The following is a 19,728-nucleotide window of genomic DNA, read 5'->3' on the forward strand; positions in this document are numbered from 1 at the left end:
GAAGTGAGGTTGAAAGCGGGAAGAGGGTTATGGGTGTTGGGAGATTCAAGGAAATGGTCAGAGATGGCCTAGTCTTTGAATGAGGCCATGGGAGTTGAGTGGGCATGTGGGATGATGAGATCGAGGCTGTGGTTGTGAGTCGGAGAGTTCTAAACGGAGGTTTGGGTTGAGGGAGAGCAGAAGGGCAATTAAATCAGTGGAAAAGATCACGGGGAGTTTTTGTTTTATGTGCGGCACGGTAGCACAGTGGTTAGCACTGTTGTTTCACAGCTCCAGGGTCCCAGGTTCGATTCCCGGCTTGGGTCACTGTCTGTGTGGAATCTGCACGTTCTCCCCGTGGCTGCGAGCTTCCTCCGGGAACTCCGGTTTCCTCCCACAAGTCCCGAAAGAGGTGCTTGTTAGGTGAATTGGACATTCTAAATTCTCCCTCTATGTACCCGAACAGGCGTCGGAATGTGGCGGCTAGGGGCTTTTCACATTAACTTCATAGCGGTGTTCATGTAAGCCTACTTGTGGCACTAATAAAGATTATTATTATTTCGAGTACCCAATTCTTTTTTTTCCCAATTAAGGGGTAATTTTGCGTGGCCAATCCGCCTCCCCTGCACATCTTTGGATTGTAGGGGTGAGACCCACGCAGGCACGGGGAGAATGTGCGAACTCCACACGGTCAGTGACCCGGGGCTGGGATCGAACCCGAGTCCTCGTGAGGCAGCAGTGCTAACCACTGCGCCACCGTGATGCCCCAGGATCAAGGTGAGTTCAGGCGGAGATTGAAATCTCTGAGCATGAGTGAAGGCAGAAGGATGGCAGAAGTGAAGATATTTTCGGGGAGAAACTTGGGATGGGGATTAGAGCAGAAGGAAGAACTTTGGAGCTCATCCTAGGCGATTCTGAATCCACTGACTATGGTGGACTCTTGGGTAAGGTCCACTGTAGCCTCTATCCAGACTTTCCTAATATTGCCATATAGCTAAATAATAGTTGCGATTAAAATAAATAATTCCAAATTCCTGTTCTATGAAATGTTGGACAGAAAAAGATCAGTTTGTTCTCTGTGGACTGCTTCAATGCTCTGGGCTGTTGTTTTATGGCGATTCCCACTGTCCATGGGAAGGGTGCAGCATTCTGGTTCGGGTATTTCGGGGCTGTGGCCTCTGCCTCCTATTACTCTGCCGACTGGTTAGAAGTTCACCACGTCTGGGCTCTGAGTGCCAGCAGCATCAAGCCGGGCTGGGGCACTCACAGCAACCATGGGAGAAGCAGGAGAAAATAAACAATCACGCTGACAAGAGAGCTATAAACAACTGGCCCAGATTTCCCACTAACTCTCGGGGCAGAGGTGGGGAGCCAGTTTGTCAGCCGCCTCTGCCCCCGCAGCATGTCTGGGATTTTTCGCTCGAAGTGAGAGCGTGCACTGAATGTTTCTGCCAAACGTTTTGCCTTTGCAGAGCCAGGTGCCAGCCAGTTCGTGGCATCTAGCACTGCTGTGGTGGAGGAAGGGAAGTTAAATCGGGATGTGAGGTCGATTACAGACGGATAGAATTCTTTTACCTGAGAACTTTATGAATCATTACAATAGCTTCTATTATAGTTGCCCTTATAGATTAAGTGGGCAGCATGGTGGCACAGTGCTCCACAGCGCCATGGTCTCAGGTTCGAATCCCAGCTTGGGTCACTATGCGGAGTCTGCACGTTCTCCCCATGTCTGAGTGGGTTTCCTCCGGGTGCTCCAGTTTCCTCCCACAAGTCCCGAAAGACGTGCTGTTAGGTGAATTGGACATTCTGAATTCTCCCTCTGTGTACCCGAACAGGCGCCCAAGTGTGGCGACCAGGGGCTTTTCACAGTAACTTCATTGCAGTGTTTTTTTAAATTTAGAGTACCCAATTATTTTTTCCAATTAAGGGGCAATTTAGCGTGGCCAATCGACCTAAGTTGCACATCTTTTGGGTTGTGGGGTTAAACCCACGCAAACACGGGGAGAATGTGCAAACTCCACACGGACAGTGACCCAGTGCCGGGATTCAAACCCGGGTCCTCAGCGCCGTAGGCAGAAATGCTAACCACTGTGCCACCGTGCTGCCACTTCATTGCAGTGTTAATGTAAGCCTACTTAATATTATTTGAGGATCCAAATCACTGCCTCAGGAGCAAATTAAACAAATTCTTTGCCACACGCCATCAGCACAGTTTATAACTGTAGAAAATAGCATTTCTGTGGGTGGAATGAAACCTAACCAATTTCATGTTGAAAAAGCTTTTTCTCTCCTCTATTTTCTTTCTTTGTTCCTCTCCCCTTTTCACCTCAAGACCCAATCCCTGTTTCTCATTATTTCCACCAGTTCCTTTCCTAATTTCTTTTTATTTATCAATTAAACTTTGCTCTCTTCCTCCTCCTGAAAATGAAATGAAAATCGCTTATTGTCACAAGTAGGCTTCAAATGAAGTTACTGTGAAAAGCCCCTAGTCGCCACATTCCGGCGCCTGTTCGGGAAGCTGGCCTAATCGTGATGCTTGCCTATCCCACTAATGCCCTCCATTGCCACTTTCCATAAGCTGCAACTTGTATGGCCTTGACCCACCCATCCTCTGGAACTCTACATCTTCTCCTGAACACTTTGTTCCACCAACTCCAGTCTTCGGTCCATTCCCAGCCCCTCCCTTTGCCCCAGCACGGGTGACAGAACATTCAGCCACCTGAACGTAATTCGCTGGAAGTCGCCCCTAAACCTCTTGACCGGCATTGGATTCAATGGACTGAATGCCCTCCGTCTGTGCCTCTTCAACTCTCTCAACATGTTTTGAAAACTCCATAAAATACACCTCTTCAAATCAATATTCTGGCTTCGTCATGTCGCTTGCTCACTCAGTATCCACTCCCTTTTATCGGTTTGTGAAAGACCACAGTTTGTTGATGGTTTGTATGAGTTTGCAATCAATCTGAAGCTTCAAAATGAATTCAAGTTGTTTGTTATTGTGAGAGAATGAATGCATTGGTCTTTTCACTTCTTTCACCCAAACAACAGCAACAACTTATATGTATTGCACCTTTAACGTGATAAATGAACGGGTGGGAAGGATTTTCCGGAACCTTCCCGTGTCGCGCCAAAGACAACCCCCTCCGTGGCGGGTTCTCCATGGGTGGGATGGGAGAAACCACGCAAAACTCCAAAAACGTCAGAGGAACCGGAAAATCCCGCCAATGCTGAGCCATCTCCGCTGCCGGAAAACACGCCAAGGGGTGGGGGGAGGGGGAGTGGTGGTTGGAAGGGTGGGATCGCACCCAAGGGACAGAGACATGAGATAAACTATGATACTGAGCCACATGAGAAGATATTAGGGCAGAAGACCAAATGTTTGGTCAGAAAGGTAGGTTGTAAGAACTGTCTTAAAGAAAGAGCGAGGGACGTGGAGAGACGGAGAGGTTTAAGGAGGGATTTCCAGACCTTAGAGACTAGAAAGTTGAAGACGCAGTCACCAACCGTGGACGCTCACCAGGTTAGAATCAGAGGAGCGCAGAGACCTCAGGGGTGTGTGTGGGATCGGAGGTATTACAGAGATAGCCAGCGGATTTGAAAACAACAATGATAATTTTAATATCAAGGAGTTGCTTAACTGGGCCAGTGAGAATAGGGGGTGAAGGGTGAACGGGAATCGGCGAGGTTTAGCACAAAGGAAAAGTACTCTTTTTAAAAAATAAATTGAGTGTACCCAATTCATTTTTTTCCAATTAAGGGGCAATTTAGCGTGTTCAATCCACCTACCCTGCACATTTTTTGGGTTGGGGGAGGAAACCCACGCAAACACGGGGAAAATGTGCAAACTCCACACTGACAGTGACCCAGAGCCGGGATCGAACCTGGGACCTCGGCGCCGTGAGGCAACAGGGCTAACCCACTGCGCCACCGTGCTGCCCTAGGGAAAGTACTTTTGCCCAATACATTGTGATGTAGACAATCAAGTAGCTTTCTAATTTTACCGTCTGGGTGTTAAGCATCACTTGGGGTTAATGCAGAGGAGCATATTTGACAGGGAGGTTTACAATTCTTTACAGACCTGCACGATCTTCCTTCCATTACACTGAACAGATGGAAAATCATTTTTATAAAAACTCGGTGTGTGAACTGCTTTACTGAATTTTCCTCTCAGTGATTTTCTGAGCAATGGTTAATGCCCCGGTGGTAAAGGTAGGAACCGACTTCTGTGCTTTCCCTAGGAGGAGGGCGGGGGGGGGCTGCGACGGACACGTTTACATGAGAGTCAGTTGCTTCAAGTGGTTGGACAGCTTCTACAACAACAACCTTTAACTTACAGCATCCCAGAGTGCTTCACAGGAGTGTTATCAAACCAGAGTTAGAACTTAGCCACAAGAAGAAATATTGAGAGCAGCTGACCAACGAGATAGGTTTTAAAATGTGCCTTAGAGGAAGAAATGAAAAAATGAAAAAATGAAAATCGCTTATTGTCACAAGTAGGCTTCAGTGAAGTTACTGTGAAAAGCCCCTAGTCGCCACATTCTGGCGCCTGTTCGGGGAAGCTGGTACGGGAATTGAATCGTGCTGCTGGCCTGCCTTAGTCTGCTTTAAAAGCCAGCTATTTAGCCCAGTGTGCTAAACCAGCCCCTGAAGAGATAGAGATAGAGAGCGAGAGAGAGGTCGAAGGAGCAGATTCTGGAGCTTGGGGGACCTCAGCCATCAAAGTCACAACCACCGTTGGAGGAATGGGTAAAATTGAGGATGTGCAAAAATAGGGGAACGCTGGGATTGCAACAAAATGAAAGCTAGGATTAATTTATGACGATGAGCAGGATGATGCTTTGACATTCTCGCCTAGGCAAACATTTGTGTTCCACATTGTTGGGCAGAGCAGAATGTTGAGTCTGTTTTTAGAGTTGCTGTTTTCTTTTCTGTTCCTTTCTGTTGAAAGTCAGGAATTTGGAAATGTTCCCTAGAATGTTACTTTTCTTGTTCTGTTCTGCTAAATTGTTCACGTTTTGGGATTTATTTATTCATGCAGTTTGACTGAGATTTAAAAGGAAAGTGCAATATTTTGGATATTCATATCATCCAGGGCTGTCCAAACCTTCAGGGCACAGGTTTCCTCTCACACATCAAAAGCTGTGAGTGTACCGCCATATATAAATTAAAGCAAGATGCCCCCATCCACAAAAGAAGCACAATTTATCACACAAACTGTGGTAGCGTGGCCCCTTTAAGGGGCGATCCTCCGCAGGCCATGTGACCAGCCCAGAGCCTATGGGGATGGAATGCGTGAACATTAGCCTATCAGGTGCATGTACCTGACTGTTGGGGGTTTTGGCCAGAGCATGCTTGGGAGCTGAGGCAGTAAAACCTGTGGTAGCCGTCCTGTTCTGTACATAAAGTTCTCACTCAGTTAAATAAATCACCATTGTGATTTAACACTGCCTTGTCGCTTGCCTCGTAATACAACATTGGCGACGAGAATAAATCAGTCCTGTCAAAGGGAACTCGTCGAAAATATGAAAGGTGGGAGAAGAGTGGCCTCTCACAGTCCTGAAAAGATAAAAGGTGGTCAGCAGCTGAATAGCGATGCCACTATTCGAATAAGTTGTTGATCTCGAAGTAGAAAGTTGGGGCCAAAATGTCGAAAGACTGCGATATTTTTTCTCTGCCAATGAGATCACGACAAAGGACAAACAGAAAGCAATATTATTCATTGTTTGCAGCCCACAAACCTCGTGAGAAGCTTAATGTTTCTGGAGGCACTGGGCCTTCAAGTCGTTTGATCAATTGGTGCAACTAGTGCGGGAATTCTACAATGCCGGACCCTACATTAAAATGCAGCGCTATAAATTCCATATGGAAGTGGAGAGGTTGGAGGCTAAGCAGGCCTCACAGAAAAGCCACCATGATACAGCCAAGTAGGACTAGTCTTTTCAAACAGAAGAGTTAGCGTACGTGCGGAAAGTGGGTGGAGAACCGGAATGGTAACCTGGGAGAATTGTTGTCAGGACTGGGCCAGTGTCCTATGTCATAGGCCTACAGGGCTGTGAAGCAAGAAAACATGTAGATCATTTGAGAAGGAGAGGAACTGTCGTTCCTGCAAAGGGGCAGATGGACCCAATCTCAGCTATCAGTGTCCTACTTGCTGAGGCGGTGGTGTTAGAATTTAGATCTTCACAAGGGGAATCATCATAGAGCATAGAACATAGAAAAATACAGCACAAAACATGCCCTTCGGCCCACGATGTTGTGCCGAACCTTTGTCCTAGATTAATCATAGACTATCATTGAATTTACAGTGCAGAAGGAGGCCATTCAGCCCATTGAGCCTGCACCGGCTCTTGGAAAGAGCACCATACCCAAGGTCAACACCTCCACCAAACACTCAGGGCAATTTTGGACACTAAGGGCAATTTATCATGGCCAATCCACCTAACCTGCACATCTTTGGACTGTGGGAGGAAACCGGAGCACCCGGAGGAAACCCACGCACACACGGGGAGGATGTGCAGACTCCGCACAGACAGTGACCCAAGCCGGAATCGAACCTGAGACCCTGGAGCTGTGAAGCAATTGTGCTATCCATAATGCTACCGTGCTGCCCTTAAGAACAAATTAATCTACACTATATCATTCTACCGTAATCCATGTACCTATCCAATAGCTGCTTGAAGGTCCCTAATGTTTCCGACTCAACTACTTCCACAGGCAGTGCATTCCATGCCCCCACTACTCTCTGGGTAAAGAACTGTGGTAAAGGACCATAAAAGGAGTTGACGAGGAAGTCAGTCCTGCTCCGACTTCGGGCTTTATCAATTTGCCTGCCCTTGCTGGACACTCAGACGTCTCCAGACTGGAAAAGCCAGTTGCCAAGTCGAGACATTCAGCAACAATTAAAATGTCACCTGATAGAGGTACCTTAGGAATTTTGCTTTTAGCTCCCTTACTGTAACTCTCGTTGACTGTATATACCTTTAAGTAAGAGCTTTTCTGTTTTTGTATTTCAGGGTTCTGTAAGGAAACTCAAGGGAGGAGGAATGTGATAGCGTGATCGCCTTTAAAGGGCGATCCTTCGTGGGTCACGTGACTGACCCGGAGCCTAAGGGAACGCAGCGCGTGAACATTAGACTATCAGGTGTTTAGGCGCAAACCTGACTGTTGGTGGTTTGGTCAGAGTATGCTTGGGAATCGAGGGAACCAGACCTGTGTAGTAGTTGTGATATCCTGTATGTAAAGTTCTTCGTTAAATAAAATCACCCTTGCGATTTAACACTGCCTCGACTCTTGTCTCACAATAAATAAATAAAGAAACTTCACATCGCCTCTCACCTGCCTTCAGCCTTCATCCTTCCCATCCCTCCCCCTTCCTTTGTAACATCCTGAATCTCCCTCTGCCAATCCCCTCCCCCACTCCAAGCCAGTTCTTTAAATATTCTCTTATTTTTCTTTATCATTTCTCTTCTTCCCCCTCCCCCATCCCAGCCACCATTTAACATGAGGAGCAAGAGTTTTAAAAACTTTAGAGTACCCAATTATTATTTTTTTCCAATTGAGGGGCAATTTAGCGTGGCCAATCCACCTACCCTGCTCATTGGGTTGTGGGGGTGAAACCCACGCAGACACGGGGAGAATGTGCAAACTCCACACGGACAGTGGCCCAGGGCCGGGATTCGAACCCGGGTCCTCAGCGTCGTAGGCAGCAGTGCTAACCACTGTGCCACATGCCGCCCTGAGGAGCAAGAGTTGAGTGGTTGGAGCCATGGACTCCCAGGAAAGAAGGTGAGATTTCTTCAAATCTTCCGCAAAGCCAGACCTGGAAGACTGGTAAAAGGTGCTTGCTGTTTAGCCAAATTCTAGTACTGAGTATGTCTTGTCTGTGTGGCACTGCACTATACTCTGAGTCAGAGAACAGTCTGTGTATGAGGTGTTGAACCAAGGCTGTGCCTGAGCCCTCAAACGGATGGAAAAAAATCTCTTGACATTATTTGAAGAAGAGTAGGAGGGTTTCTATTTATTGATTGAAAGGGTGTGGGCATTGCTGGCTTGGCCAGCATTTATTTCCTCTCCCTAATTACCCTTGGGAAGGCGGTGGTGATCTGCGTTCTTGAACCGTTCCAGTCCATGTGCTGTTAGGGAGGGAATTCCACGATTTGGATCCAATGACAGGATATAGTTCCAAATCAGGATGGTGTGTGAGCTGGAGGGGTACGTGCAGGTGGTGGTGTTCCCATAAATCTGCTACCAGGTCCAACACCCTAAAGTGGTTACAGGTTTGGAAGATGCTGTCAAAGGAGCCTTGGTAAGTTGCAGCAGTGCATCTTGTAGATTTGTACACACAGTTGCCATTGTGGGTCAGTGGTGGAGGGGCTGAATGTTGAAGGTGATGGATGGGGTGCCAATCAAGTGGGCTGCTTTGTCCTGGATGGTGTTGAGCTTCTTGAGTGATGCTGGAGCTGCACTCATCCGGCCAAATGGAGAGTATTCCATCATATTCCGGATTTGTGCCTTGTGGATGGTTGACAGGCTTTGAGGAGTCAGGAGGTGAATCATTCCCTGCAGACTTCCTAGCCTTTGATCTGCTCTTAGAGCCACAATATTTATATGGCTAGTCCAGTTCAGTTTCTGGTCAGTGGTAACTCCCAGGATGTTGATAGCGGGGGATTCAATGACGGCAATGCCGTTGAATGGCAAGAGCAGATGGTTTGATTCTCTCTTATTGGAGATGTCCATTACCTGGCACTTGTGTGGCATGAATGATACTTGCCAATTTATCAGCCCAAGCCTGAATGTTGCCCAGGTCTTGCTGTATTTGGACATGGACTGCTTCAGTATCTGAAGAGGCATAAATGGTGCTGAACTTTGTGCAATTATCAGCGAATATCCCCACTTCTAATCTTATTGTGGAAGGAAGGTCATTGATGAAGCAGCTGCAGATGTTTGGGCCTAGGACATTACCCTGAGGAACCCCTGATGTGATGTCCTGAAACTGAGATGATTGACCTCCAACAATCACAACCATCTTCCTTTGTGCCAGGTATGACTCCAACTATTGTAAAGATTCCCTCCTGATTCCCATTGACTCCAGTTTCGCTAGAGCTCCTTGATGCTACATTCAGACAAATGGTGCCTCTTTGAGGTACGATCCCATGAATAGGACTATGTCAGGCTTGCCTAACTAGTCTGTAGGTCGTGAGCGCATAAGATGTTACGAAGGAGGAATTTGCAGAGTTGACAAGGGTTGGCAGGCTATGTGCACTCTTGTCATTCATAGTGCCACAGTCAATGGTGGATTGCTCATCCAGTTTCATATCTTATTGACTTTTCTGCCATGGTTTTATACAACTCAGTGGCCTGCTGGGCCATTTCAGAGGAGAATTAAGAGCTAACCACATTGCTGTGGGTCTGGAGTCACATGTAGGCCAGACCAGGTAAGGATGGCAGATTTCCTTCCCTAAAGGACATTATTAAACAAGATGGGTTTTTCTGACAATGGACAATGATTTTGTGTTCACTATTACCGAGTCTGTGGCCGGTATTTTCATCATGCTGTTGGGATCTTCCAGTCCCACTGATATGAACGGAGATTTCAATGGTTCACCAGCTAGAAAGGTCTGGCCTAGTTTTCCAAATGCCTCGGTGGGACTACTCGCCCAGTGGCATTACCACTCTGACATCATCTCCCAGTTTTGCTGCTTCAAGTCCAACATTTATTTCTCAACAAACAGCACCAAAACATGTTTGGGGGAGACAATGTCATAGCGATAATGTCACCAGACCAGAAATCCAGAGCCCCAGGCTAATACTCTGGGGACAGGAGTTCAAATCTCACCACGGCCACCTGATGGAAGTTAAACTCAATGAACAAAATCTGGAATTAAAAGCTGGTCTCAGTAATAGTGACCATGAAACTGTTGTCGATTGTCATAAAAACCCGTCTGGTTCACTAATGTCCTTTAGGGAAGGAAATCTGCCGTCCTCACATGGTCAGGCCTACCCATGACTCCAGACCCACAGAATGTGGTTGACTCTTACGTGCCCTCTGAAATTGTTTAGCAAGCCACTCGGGCGTTACGGAATGGACAACAAATGCTGGTGCAATCTCACATCCCAAGATGGAATCAATTACCTGGTTGTTTACCTAATTGTTCTTTGTGGGATCTTGCTGTGTGCAAATTGGCTGTGGTGTTTCCCAGCACTTCATAAAATGCTCCTCCATCAGCTGGGATGTCCTGAAGTCAAGAAAGGAGGGCAAATGGGGAGGAGTCTTTCAGTCTTCCAAGGCTGAGAACGTTAACCGGTTTGAAGATGCTGAGGTTGGTGTTGTGTACGAGTGGGCCGGTTTAGCTCAGTTAGCTTGACAGCTGGTTCGTTGATGCAAAGTGATGGTGTCAGCGCGGGATCAATTCTCCTACCGGCTAAAGTTATTCAGGAAGGCCCGCCTTCTCAACCTTGCACCTTGCCTGAGCTAGGGGATATTCAGGAGTCAGTTCTCCCCCTCACATGTGGAGTTTGCACATTCTCCCCGTGTTTGCATGGGTTTCGCCCCCACAACCCAAAAATGTGCAGGGTGGGTGGATTGGCCGCGCTAAATTGCCCCCTAATTGGAAAAAATGATTGGGCACTCTAATTTAAAAAAAAAAAGAATAATGTGAAAAGCATTATTAAAGCGTTAAAGCGTTAAAGTCGTTAAAGCATTTCAACCCCAGCAGTGCCCACCGGGCGTGGAAGGCTCTGCAGTCCTTTTTCGAGTTTATTGACAACACTAAAATACAAGAGAATCAACAATATGCTAAAAACATTCACAAGACACCAAAAATCAAAACCACCAGCTCTCAAGCCACACACCCCCCCCACCCCCGGCCCCAACGGCATCCCCACATTGGCGGAAAGGCTCCCGAATGAGCACCACAGACCACCAGAAAAGGGCACACCTATACAGGCATGGTGGTATCAAATGAGAGAGAGACAAAGAGAGGGAGAGAACCCCTTTTATTAAAAAAAAGAATCAAGCCAAAAGACAGAATAACCACAAAAGAAAACCCGACAAATAATTAAGTACTAGGCAAAGCTACCAGCACTCAAGCCAGCGCACGCTCCCAACCCCTAACACCCCCATCCTTCCCCGACTCCAGTAACAGTCCCACGTCAGTGGAAAGGCGGCCACAAACAGCACGGTCCACTGGAAAAGGACAGGCAGAGCACAGTTGAGGAGAGAGAGAGAGAGAAAACACCCCTCCCGCTCACTAGCACCGGGTGGGACCCCTCAACCCCATGTGCACGGAAGCAGGAGGACCGCAGCAGGCGAGCACCTAGCCGCTAAGCACAAATACATTCCGCAACAAAAATACAACAATAACCGTACAATCCCCCAACAATAAAACAAAAAATCAACTTCATTACAAGCAGTAGTGAATTGGACCACCGCCCTGCCGCTCCCACAGTGCGGGAATCCGGTCTCCTGATGCCAACATGTCCAAAACTGCAAAGCAATCCGTTCTCCTGCACCTTCAGCCCGGCAGCAGGCTGACCAAAGCCACTCCTCACCCCACTCCAAGTCGATAAAAACATAGAAACATAGAAGATAGGAGCAGGAGGAGGCCATTTGACCCTTCGAGCCTGTTCCGTCATTCATTCTGATCATGGCTGATCATCCAACTCAATAGACAATATTATTAAGAAGTAAAGCACCCTAAAATTGGTGCAGATGTTGTGAAACTCAAATCTATTCAAGCCTGATGAACAAAAGCCCCCTCATAGGTTCCTGAAGCGTCTGTTTTGTTTCAGAAAACTGCATTGCTGTCTGGACTCATACATCCCCTGAGCGATGTGTTCCAGGATATCTTAGAAAGAAAATGTCCTTCTTTCCAATCACAGAAAAGGAAGAAAACAGCAACAGCAGCCTCCAGGCACCTGCAGCCACCAGCAGGAGCGAGCAGCAAACACAACCTGCAGCTGTGAGGCGCTCTCACAACTAACAAGGCCAATTCCATGTGAAGCAAGAGGCTGCTCACAGTCAAAGGGAGTTAAAGTGACCTTCAGCATAGATCCAAGAGCAGGGCTCTGTCCTGGAAGTGTTTGATGATAGGTCTCATCAGCTATGCAGGAATACACAGAACCCATGACCAGCAACACTGAGTTTCTTAGATGGACAATCATACTCGTTAGTGGGTGATCGCTGAAGAAGATTTGGATTGGGATATGATTTATTGTCCCGTGTACCGAGGATACAGTGAAAAGTATTGTTCTGCGTACCGTCCAGCCAGATCATTCCATACATGAAAAAACATAGGACATGCATAAATACACAATGTAAACACATAGACACAGGCATCGAGTGAAGCATATAGAAAGTAGTACTACTCAGTAGTGAGTGTGGAGAGATCAGTTCAGTTCATAAGAGGGTTATTCAGGAGTCTGGTAACAATGGGGAGGAAGCAGGGGTGGGATTCTCCAATAATGGGGCAATGTCCCCACGCTGGTGAAAAACGCGCGCGAATCACTAGATTGGATTGGATTGGATTTGTTTATTGTCACGTGTACCAAGGTACAGTGAAAAGTATTTTTCTGCGAGCAGCTCAACAGATGGTTAAGTACATGAAAAGAAAAGGAAATGAAAGAAAATACATAATAGGGCAACACAAGGTACACAATGTAACTACATAAACACCGGCATCGGGTGAAGCATACAGGGTGTAGTGTTAATGAGGTCAGTCCATAAGAGGGTCACTTAGGAGTCTGGTAACAGTGGGGAGGAAGCTGTTTTTGAGTCTGTTTGTGCGTGTTCTCAGACTTCTGTATCTCCTGCCCGATGGAAGAAGTTGGAAGAGTGATTAAGCCGGGAGGGGGAAGGGTCTTTGATTATGCTGCCCGCTTTCACCTTACCTGAAGAAAGTCCAGGGTGATTCTCCAATTTGCAGGGGGCAGGGCCCCGAAGTGCTCCTCGCAGCTCCGGCTGACAATATGGGGCCCTACACTTCTGGTCAGGGGTCCGCGCATTCGCAAGACGGTGGCCTGTGTCGACCGCCCCGCGCAACATGGCCGACCCACACCACAGAGCCGCACCAAAAACATAGGCCCCCCCCCCCCAGATCGCCTGTGCCCGCAGATCGGTGGCCCTCGATCGGTAGCCTGGCCGTCCTGGTGGCCCCCCCCCCCCGTGAATGATCCCCCCGCCTCCCACCAGTCCGCAGCCGCCACGCCGGGTTCCCGATGAGTAGAACCATGAGAGAACCACGGCATCAGGAACTCGGCCAGCTGCACTCGGTGAATTGCCGTGGGGGCCTCTCTCAATGCCCCCCGACTGGCCCCGCGTCGATCGCGTGCGTGCGATTGGCGGCGAATCTCCGGGGACCGGAGAATCGCGGGAGCAGTGTCAGGCCCGATCTTGGGTTTGACGACCATTCTCCGCCCCCGCGCCGATCGCGATTTCGACACAGAGACTCGGAGAATCCCACCCCTGTTTTTGAACCACTTTGTGCGCGTTCTCAGACTTTTGTATTTCCTGCCCGATGGAAGAGGCAGGAAGAGAGAATAACCCAGCTGGGAGGGGTCTTACATTATGCTGCCTGCTTTCCCAAGGCAGTGGGAAGTGTAGACAGAGTCAATGGATAGGAGGCGGTTTTGCATGATGGACTGGGCTGTGTTCACGACTCTCTGTAGTTTCTGATGGTCTTAGGCCGAGCAGTTGCCACACCAGACTGTGATGCAGCCAGATAGGAGGATGTTTTCTGTGGTGTATATGTAAAGGCTGGTCAATGTGGATATGCCGAATTTCCATAGTTTCCCGAGGAAGTACATACGCTGTTGTGCTTTCTTGGTCTTAGCGTCGTCGTGTGTGGACCAGGACAGATTGTTGGTGATGAGCACACCTCGGAAGATCGGCATGAGTACCCTGTCGCACTCCACATTGACGTGCAAATTATAGCTCACAGAAATAGAACACTGTGATCAGTAGAGTGCCCCTGAAAGAAAAGTTAGCTTGTATATCATGTCAATGTCTTTCAGAAGCATTTCAAAATGTTTTCGCCACAATTTGTTACTTCAAAGTATGTACGCTAACGAAACATGCAGTTTGCGTATCGCAAGATCACTTTGAATACAGTGCCCTGGGATGATTGAATCATTGAAACAGGCAAATGGGACCTCATTTTAATAAATCGTCCATTTGTCAGCTGTGGGAGCGCATAGTGTCAGCTTTTGCTGAGTTTTAGCCTTCTTGCCTCTCCCCACAGATGTCTCCAGGCCTGTAGAATATCTTGCAAATTAATTCAAAAAGAAACCAGAGACAATGGTCCAGGCCGACACTCCGTACTGAGGGAATGCTGCATTGTCAGACGTGCCGTCTTTCAGATCTGCGCGGAGGCAGTGGTATAGCGGTATTGTGACTGGACTAGTAAACCCGAGACCCAGAGTAATGCTCTGGGGGCCCAAGTTTAAATCCCACCACTGCGGATGGTGAAATCTGAATTCAATAAAAATCTGGAATTAGAATGAAATCATTGTCGATTGTCGTTAAAAACCCATCTGGTTCACCAATGTCCTTCAGGGAAGGAAATCTGCCGTCCTTACAAGGTCTGGCCTACATGTGACTCCAGACCCACAGCAGTGTGGCTGAGTCTTAACTGCCCCCTCAATGGCAATCGGGATGGGCAATAAATGCTGGCACAGCCTGCGCCGACCACATCTCATGAACAAATTTTAAAAAAGTTGAACTGAGGCCCTGTGGTGAATGCAGAAGATCCCATGTACTTTGAAGAAGAGTAAGGCATTATCCATGGTGTTCTGCTCAATATTCTCATTCAACATCACTAAAAGATGAACGATCTGGTCAGTATTATATTGCTATTTGTCGGAACTTGCTGTGAACAAATTGGCTGCTACATTGCAATAGTGACTACACTTGAAAAGTATTAAATTGCTTTCTTTCCACCGTGTAATATTTTTATAGGAAGATGTCGTGTGTCTAGGTGGGGCTAAAAATAAAAACATTGCAAACCACTGCTCTGAACATCTCTGAACAGGGTCAGGCTGTGATATAAACTTCTTAAAATCAAATTTGATGTGATCTCACCTCAGTTACAATCTAAATTTTTGATCACCCCAATTATTATGAAGACAAACCCTCTTTAACCTTTGATTAAAATAGAGATGTGCATGAAGATTATTTTTTTGTGGTAAATAGAATTGATGTTATCAGATTCTCATTTGGTTGATTCAAAGACCCATAACATACTGCCATGATAACAGTTATCTTTGTTAGGCATCATATTCTTTGAATACCTTAATGTAAGTGACGAATCCTCGGGACATCAAAGACATAGAACATACAATGTAGAAGGAGGCTATTCGGCCCATCGAGTCTGCACCGACCCACTTAAGCCCTCACTTCCACCCTATCCCCATAACCCAATAACCCCTCCTAACCTTTTTGGTCACTACGTGCAATTTATCATGGCCAATCCACTTAACCTGCACGTCTTTGGACAGTGGGAGAAAACCGGGGCACCCGGAGGAAACCCACGCAGACACGGGGAGAATGTGCAGACTCCGCACAGACAGTGACCCAGCAGGGAATCGAACCTGGGACCCTGGCGCTGTGAAGCCACAGTGCTATCCACTTGTGCTACCGTGTTGCCTGTAACACAGGATTTTATAGGACTTGCAGAAGAGTGGGATATCAAGTGGTCATCTGGTCATGTCATTTATGTGTCACTAGTGTAATCTAATTGGGTGCTCTGCATTTTTTAGATTAGGCAATCTTTTGAGATCAGGTTGTATTTGCCATGAAAGAAAGATACATAAAAGAATGGTAAGTGTTTGGTTCCTGAAAAAGAATTGCTTTGTTCAAACAGCCGGGGGGCATTATGGGTGTCTGGAAAAATCTAGTGGCACTTCATGGCATGTCAAGTTTTTAACTGGTAGCTAGACTGCATTGATGCAAATGTAATAAACCACATGTGATGCAAAGGGCAATTCCAAGAAGGTACAGAGGGGACCAGTCACTGCCTGGTACTGTTCCCATGCTTTACCATGCTTGTGCAATATAATTGTGCAATAATCAGAAACTGGGTCACCAAACCTCAACTCCCTGGCCAACATTTCTCGATCTATACAAATGCTGCCTGATGATACTAAACAACTATTTTCTTTCTTTCTTTCCTTCTTTCTTTCTCTCTTTCTCCTCCTTTCTTTCTTTCTCTCTCTTTATTTCTTTCTTTCTTTCTCTTTCTTTTTTTTTCTATCTTTCTTTCTTTCCTTCCTTCTTTCCATGTCCCTAACATAGAGCCCACTTTTACCAATATGCACAGTTTCTATGCATTTGCAGTTCAGCGAAATTCAGCTGAATTTACTTCCATATTAATTTCAAAACACTGCCCCCAAAGCATGAGGAAATGAGAAGCAGCAATTTTCAGGCAATGGATGTGTTTTTTCTTTGCAAGTCTGGTGCACCTTCACCCTCATCTCCTTTGTAAAACTTGATGCGTTTTGACAAATCGCTGTAACATACATGGTTAGTTATAGCAGAATCCCGGGCAGCATTGCAGCCTCACGGCGCCGAGCTCCCAGGTTCGATCCCGGCTCTGGGTCACTGTCCGTGTGGGGTTTGCACATTCTCACTGTGTTTGCGTGGGTTTCACCCCCACAACCCAATAGCCTCCCCGAACAGGCGCCGGAATGTGACGACTCGGGTCTTTTCACAGTAACTTCACTTGAAGCCTACTTGTGACAATAAGCGATTTTCATTTCATTTTCATGTGCAGGATTGGTGGATTGGCCACACTAAATTGCCCCTTAATTGGAAAAATGAATTGGGTAATCTAAATTTATAAAAAAACATTGCAGAATCCCAATGTCCTGAAATCAATAGTCATTGAGGAAAAGGATTCCACAGATTTACCGTTCTTACAGGTTACAAATTCCACAACTGGTTCCTTCCTGCCACCCAATCAATGTAATTGACATTGTCCTTATGACTGAATACTGATCCCGTACTGTACCGGTTGAACAGAAATTCTCTCCGGTTAAACGCTGGGAAGACTGAAGCAATTGTCTTTGGTCCTCACTGTTAACTCTGCTCCCGAGTCACTAATTTCATTCCTCTCTCAGGCCAACTGACTGAGACTGAACCAGGCTCTTCATAACCTTGATGCCATATTTGACCCCATGTTGAGTTTTCAACCATATATTTGCGCCATCACTGAGGTTGCCGATTTCCACCTCCACGACATTGTTCAAATCCTCACTGCCTTCGCTTATCTGCTGCAGGAATCTTCATGCTAGTCTTCGTTACTATTACGTTGCAGACTGACCTCCCCATTCCACCCTCTGTAAGCATGAATTCGCCCAAGTCTTAGGACCACATGACTTAGGAGCAGGAATAGACCTCTCGGCCCATCGAGCCTGCTTCACCATTCAATTAGATCCCGGCTGATTTGATTGTCACCTCAACCCCACATTCCCAACCTTAACTCCGCATTCCCACCTAACCCTGATAACCTCTCATCCCCTTACTTAGCAAGAATCTATCTACCTCTGCCTTAAAAATATTCAAAGACCCTGCTTCCAAAGCCGTGTGAGGAAGAGAATTCCAAACACTTACGACCCACTGGTAGAAAAATATCTCCTAATCTGGGTCTTAAATTGGTGGCCCATTACTTTTAATTATTGACCCCTTGTTCTAGATTCTCCCACAAGAGGAGACATCTTCTCCACACACACCCTGTTAAGACCCCTCAGAATTTTATATGTTTCAATCAAGTCACCTCTTTGTCTTTTAAACTCCAGCGGATACAAGCTCCAACCTTTCTTCTTAAGACAACCCGTCCGTTCCAGGTATCAGTTTAATAAACCTTTTCTGAATGGCTTCCAATGCATTTCCATATTTCCACTCCAGATTTGGTCTCACCGGTACCCTGTATAACTGAAATATAACCTCCCTACTTTTGTATTCAATTCCCTTTACAATAAATGCTAACGTTCTATGAGCTTCCGCATTCATTTTCAGTACCTGTATTCTGACCTTTGTGATTCATGCACAAGGAAACTCAGACCCTACTAGATCTCAGAGCTCTGTAATCTCTCACCATTTGGATAAAAAGCTTATTTCTATTCTTCCTGCTGAAATAAACAGTTTCACATTTTCTCACATTATACTCCATTTGGCAGATGTTTGCCCATTCACTTAGCCCATCCTTTTGTAGTCTCTTCACGTCCTCATCACAACTCACTTTCCTACCTCTCTTTGCATCATTAGCAAATTTGGCGACTATCCCATCCATCCCTTTGTCCAAGTCATTTACATAAATTGTAAAAAGTTGAAGCCCCAGCACTGATCCCTGTGGCACACCACTCGTTACACTTTGTCAACCAGAAAAAGATCTGTGTATGTCTACTCTCTGTTCCCGGTTAGCCAGCCAATCTTCTAATCCATGCCAGTATATAATTCATAGAATCATAGAAGAATCATAGCATCTCTCCAGTGCAGAAGGCCGCCATTTGGCCCATGAACTCTGCACTGACCCTTGCAAAGAGAACCCTACCTGGCCCATGCCCCGACCATATTCCAGTAACCCCATCTAACCTTTTGAACACTAAGGGCAATTTTATCACAGTCAATCCATCTAACCTGCACATAGAATCATAGAATTTACAGTGCAGAAGGAGGCCATTTGGCCCTTGGAAAGAGCACCCTACTTTCTTTTTGAAATTTAGAGTACCCAATTAATTTTTTCCAATTAAGGGCAATTTAGCGTGGTCAGTGCACCAACCCTGCGCATCTTTGGGTTGCGTGGGCGAAACCCACGCAAACACGGGGAGAATGGACAAACTCCACATGGACAGTGACCCAGAGCCAGGATTCGAGCCTGGGACCTCGGCGCCATGAGGCAGCAATGCTAACCACTATGCCACCGTGTTGCTCTCTCAGAGATACATTTAACAATGCGGAGTTTGCACATTCTCCCCGGGTTTGCATGGGTTTCGACCCCACAATCCAAAGATGTGCAGGCTAGGTGGATTGGCCACGCTAAATTGCCTCATAATTGGAAAAAATGAATTGGGTACTCTAAATTAATTTTTAAAATGAGATACATTTAAAGGTCCCACTAACGAGCCCTAACTGGGTGGGCCTCCTCCCGTTCACCACGGGAAACCATATTCTATGAAGTTCACGTGGTGGATCAATCAGCAATCCCCTGTGGTGCTCGTGAGTGTCATCACATTATACTATCCCCATAACCCTTAATTCTCTTAGCATCCAAAAATACATCCACCTGTCTGGAATATGTTCAACAACTGAGCTCCCAAAGCTCTCTGGGTTGAGAATTCCAAAGATCCACAACCCTTTGAGTGAAGGAAGCTCTCTGAAACTCAGTGCCAAAGACCAATGTATCAATCTCAGAATACAATTGGCTAAAAAGAGAACCAGGGAAAAGGATCATTGTTTGCCATGATTAACTTTGGGTGATGGTATAAACTAGGCAATGTTGAAATGCTCATCCATCATACACGGTCTCATTTTGCTCGCTGTTGCAGGCAATGGAAAGGAAGGTCAGATGGGTTTCGTAATGGGTGAATGGTCTATTAGGTTATAAATATGATCCCAAGATCATAAGAAAGAGGAGGTGTAGGCCACTTGATCCCTCGATCCTGTTCTGCCATTCAATATGGTCATGGCTGATCTGACTGAGGTCTTATCGTCACTTCCTGACTTCCCACCCGCAACCCTTGGCCCCCTTTGTCAGT

The sequence above is a fragment of the Scyliorhinus torazame genome, chromosome 13 (genome assembly GCF_047496885.1).
Source record: "Scyliorhinus torazame isolate Kashiwa2021f chromosome 13, sScyTor2.1, whole genome shotgun sequence".
Taxonomy (NCBI): Eukaryota; Metazoa; Chordata; class Chondrichthyes; order Carcharhiniformes; family Scyliorhinidae; genus Scyliorhinus; species Scyliorhinus torazame.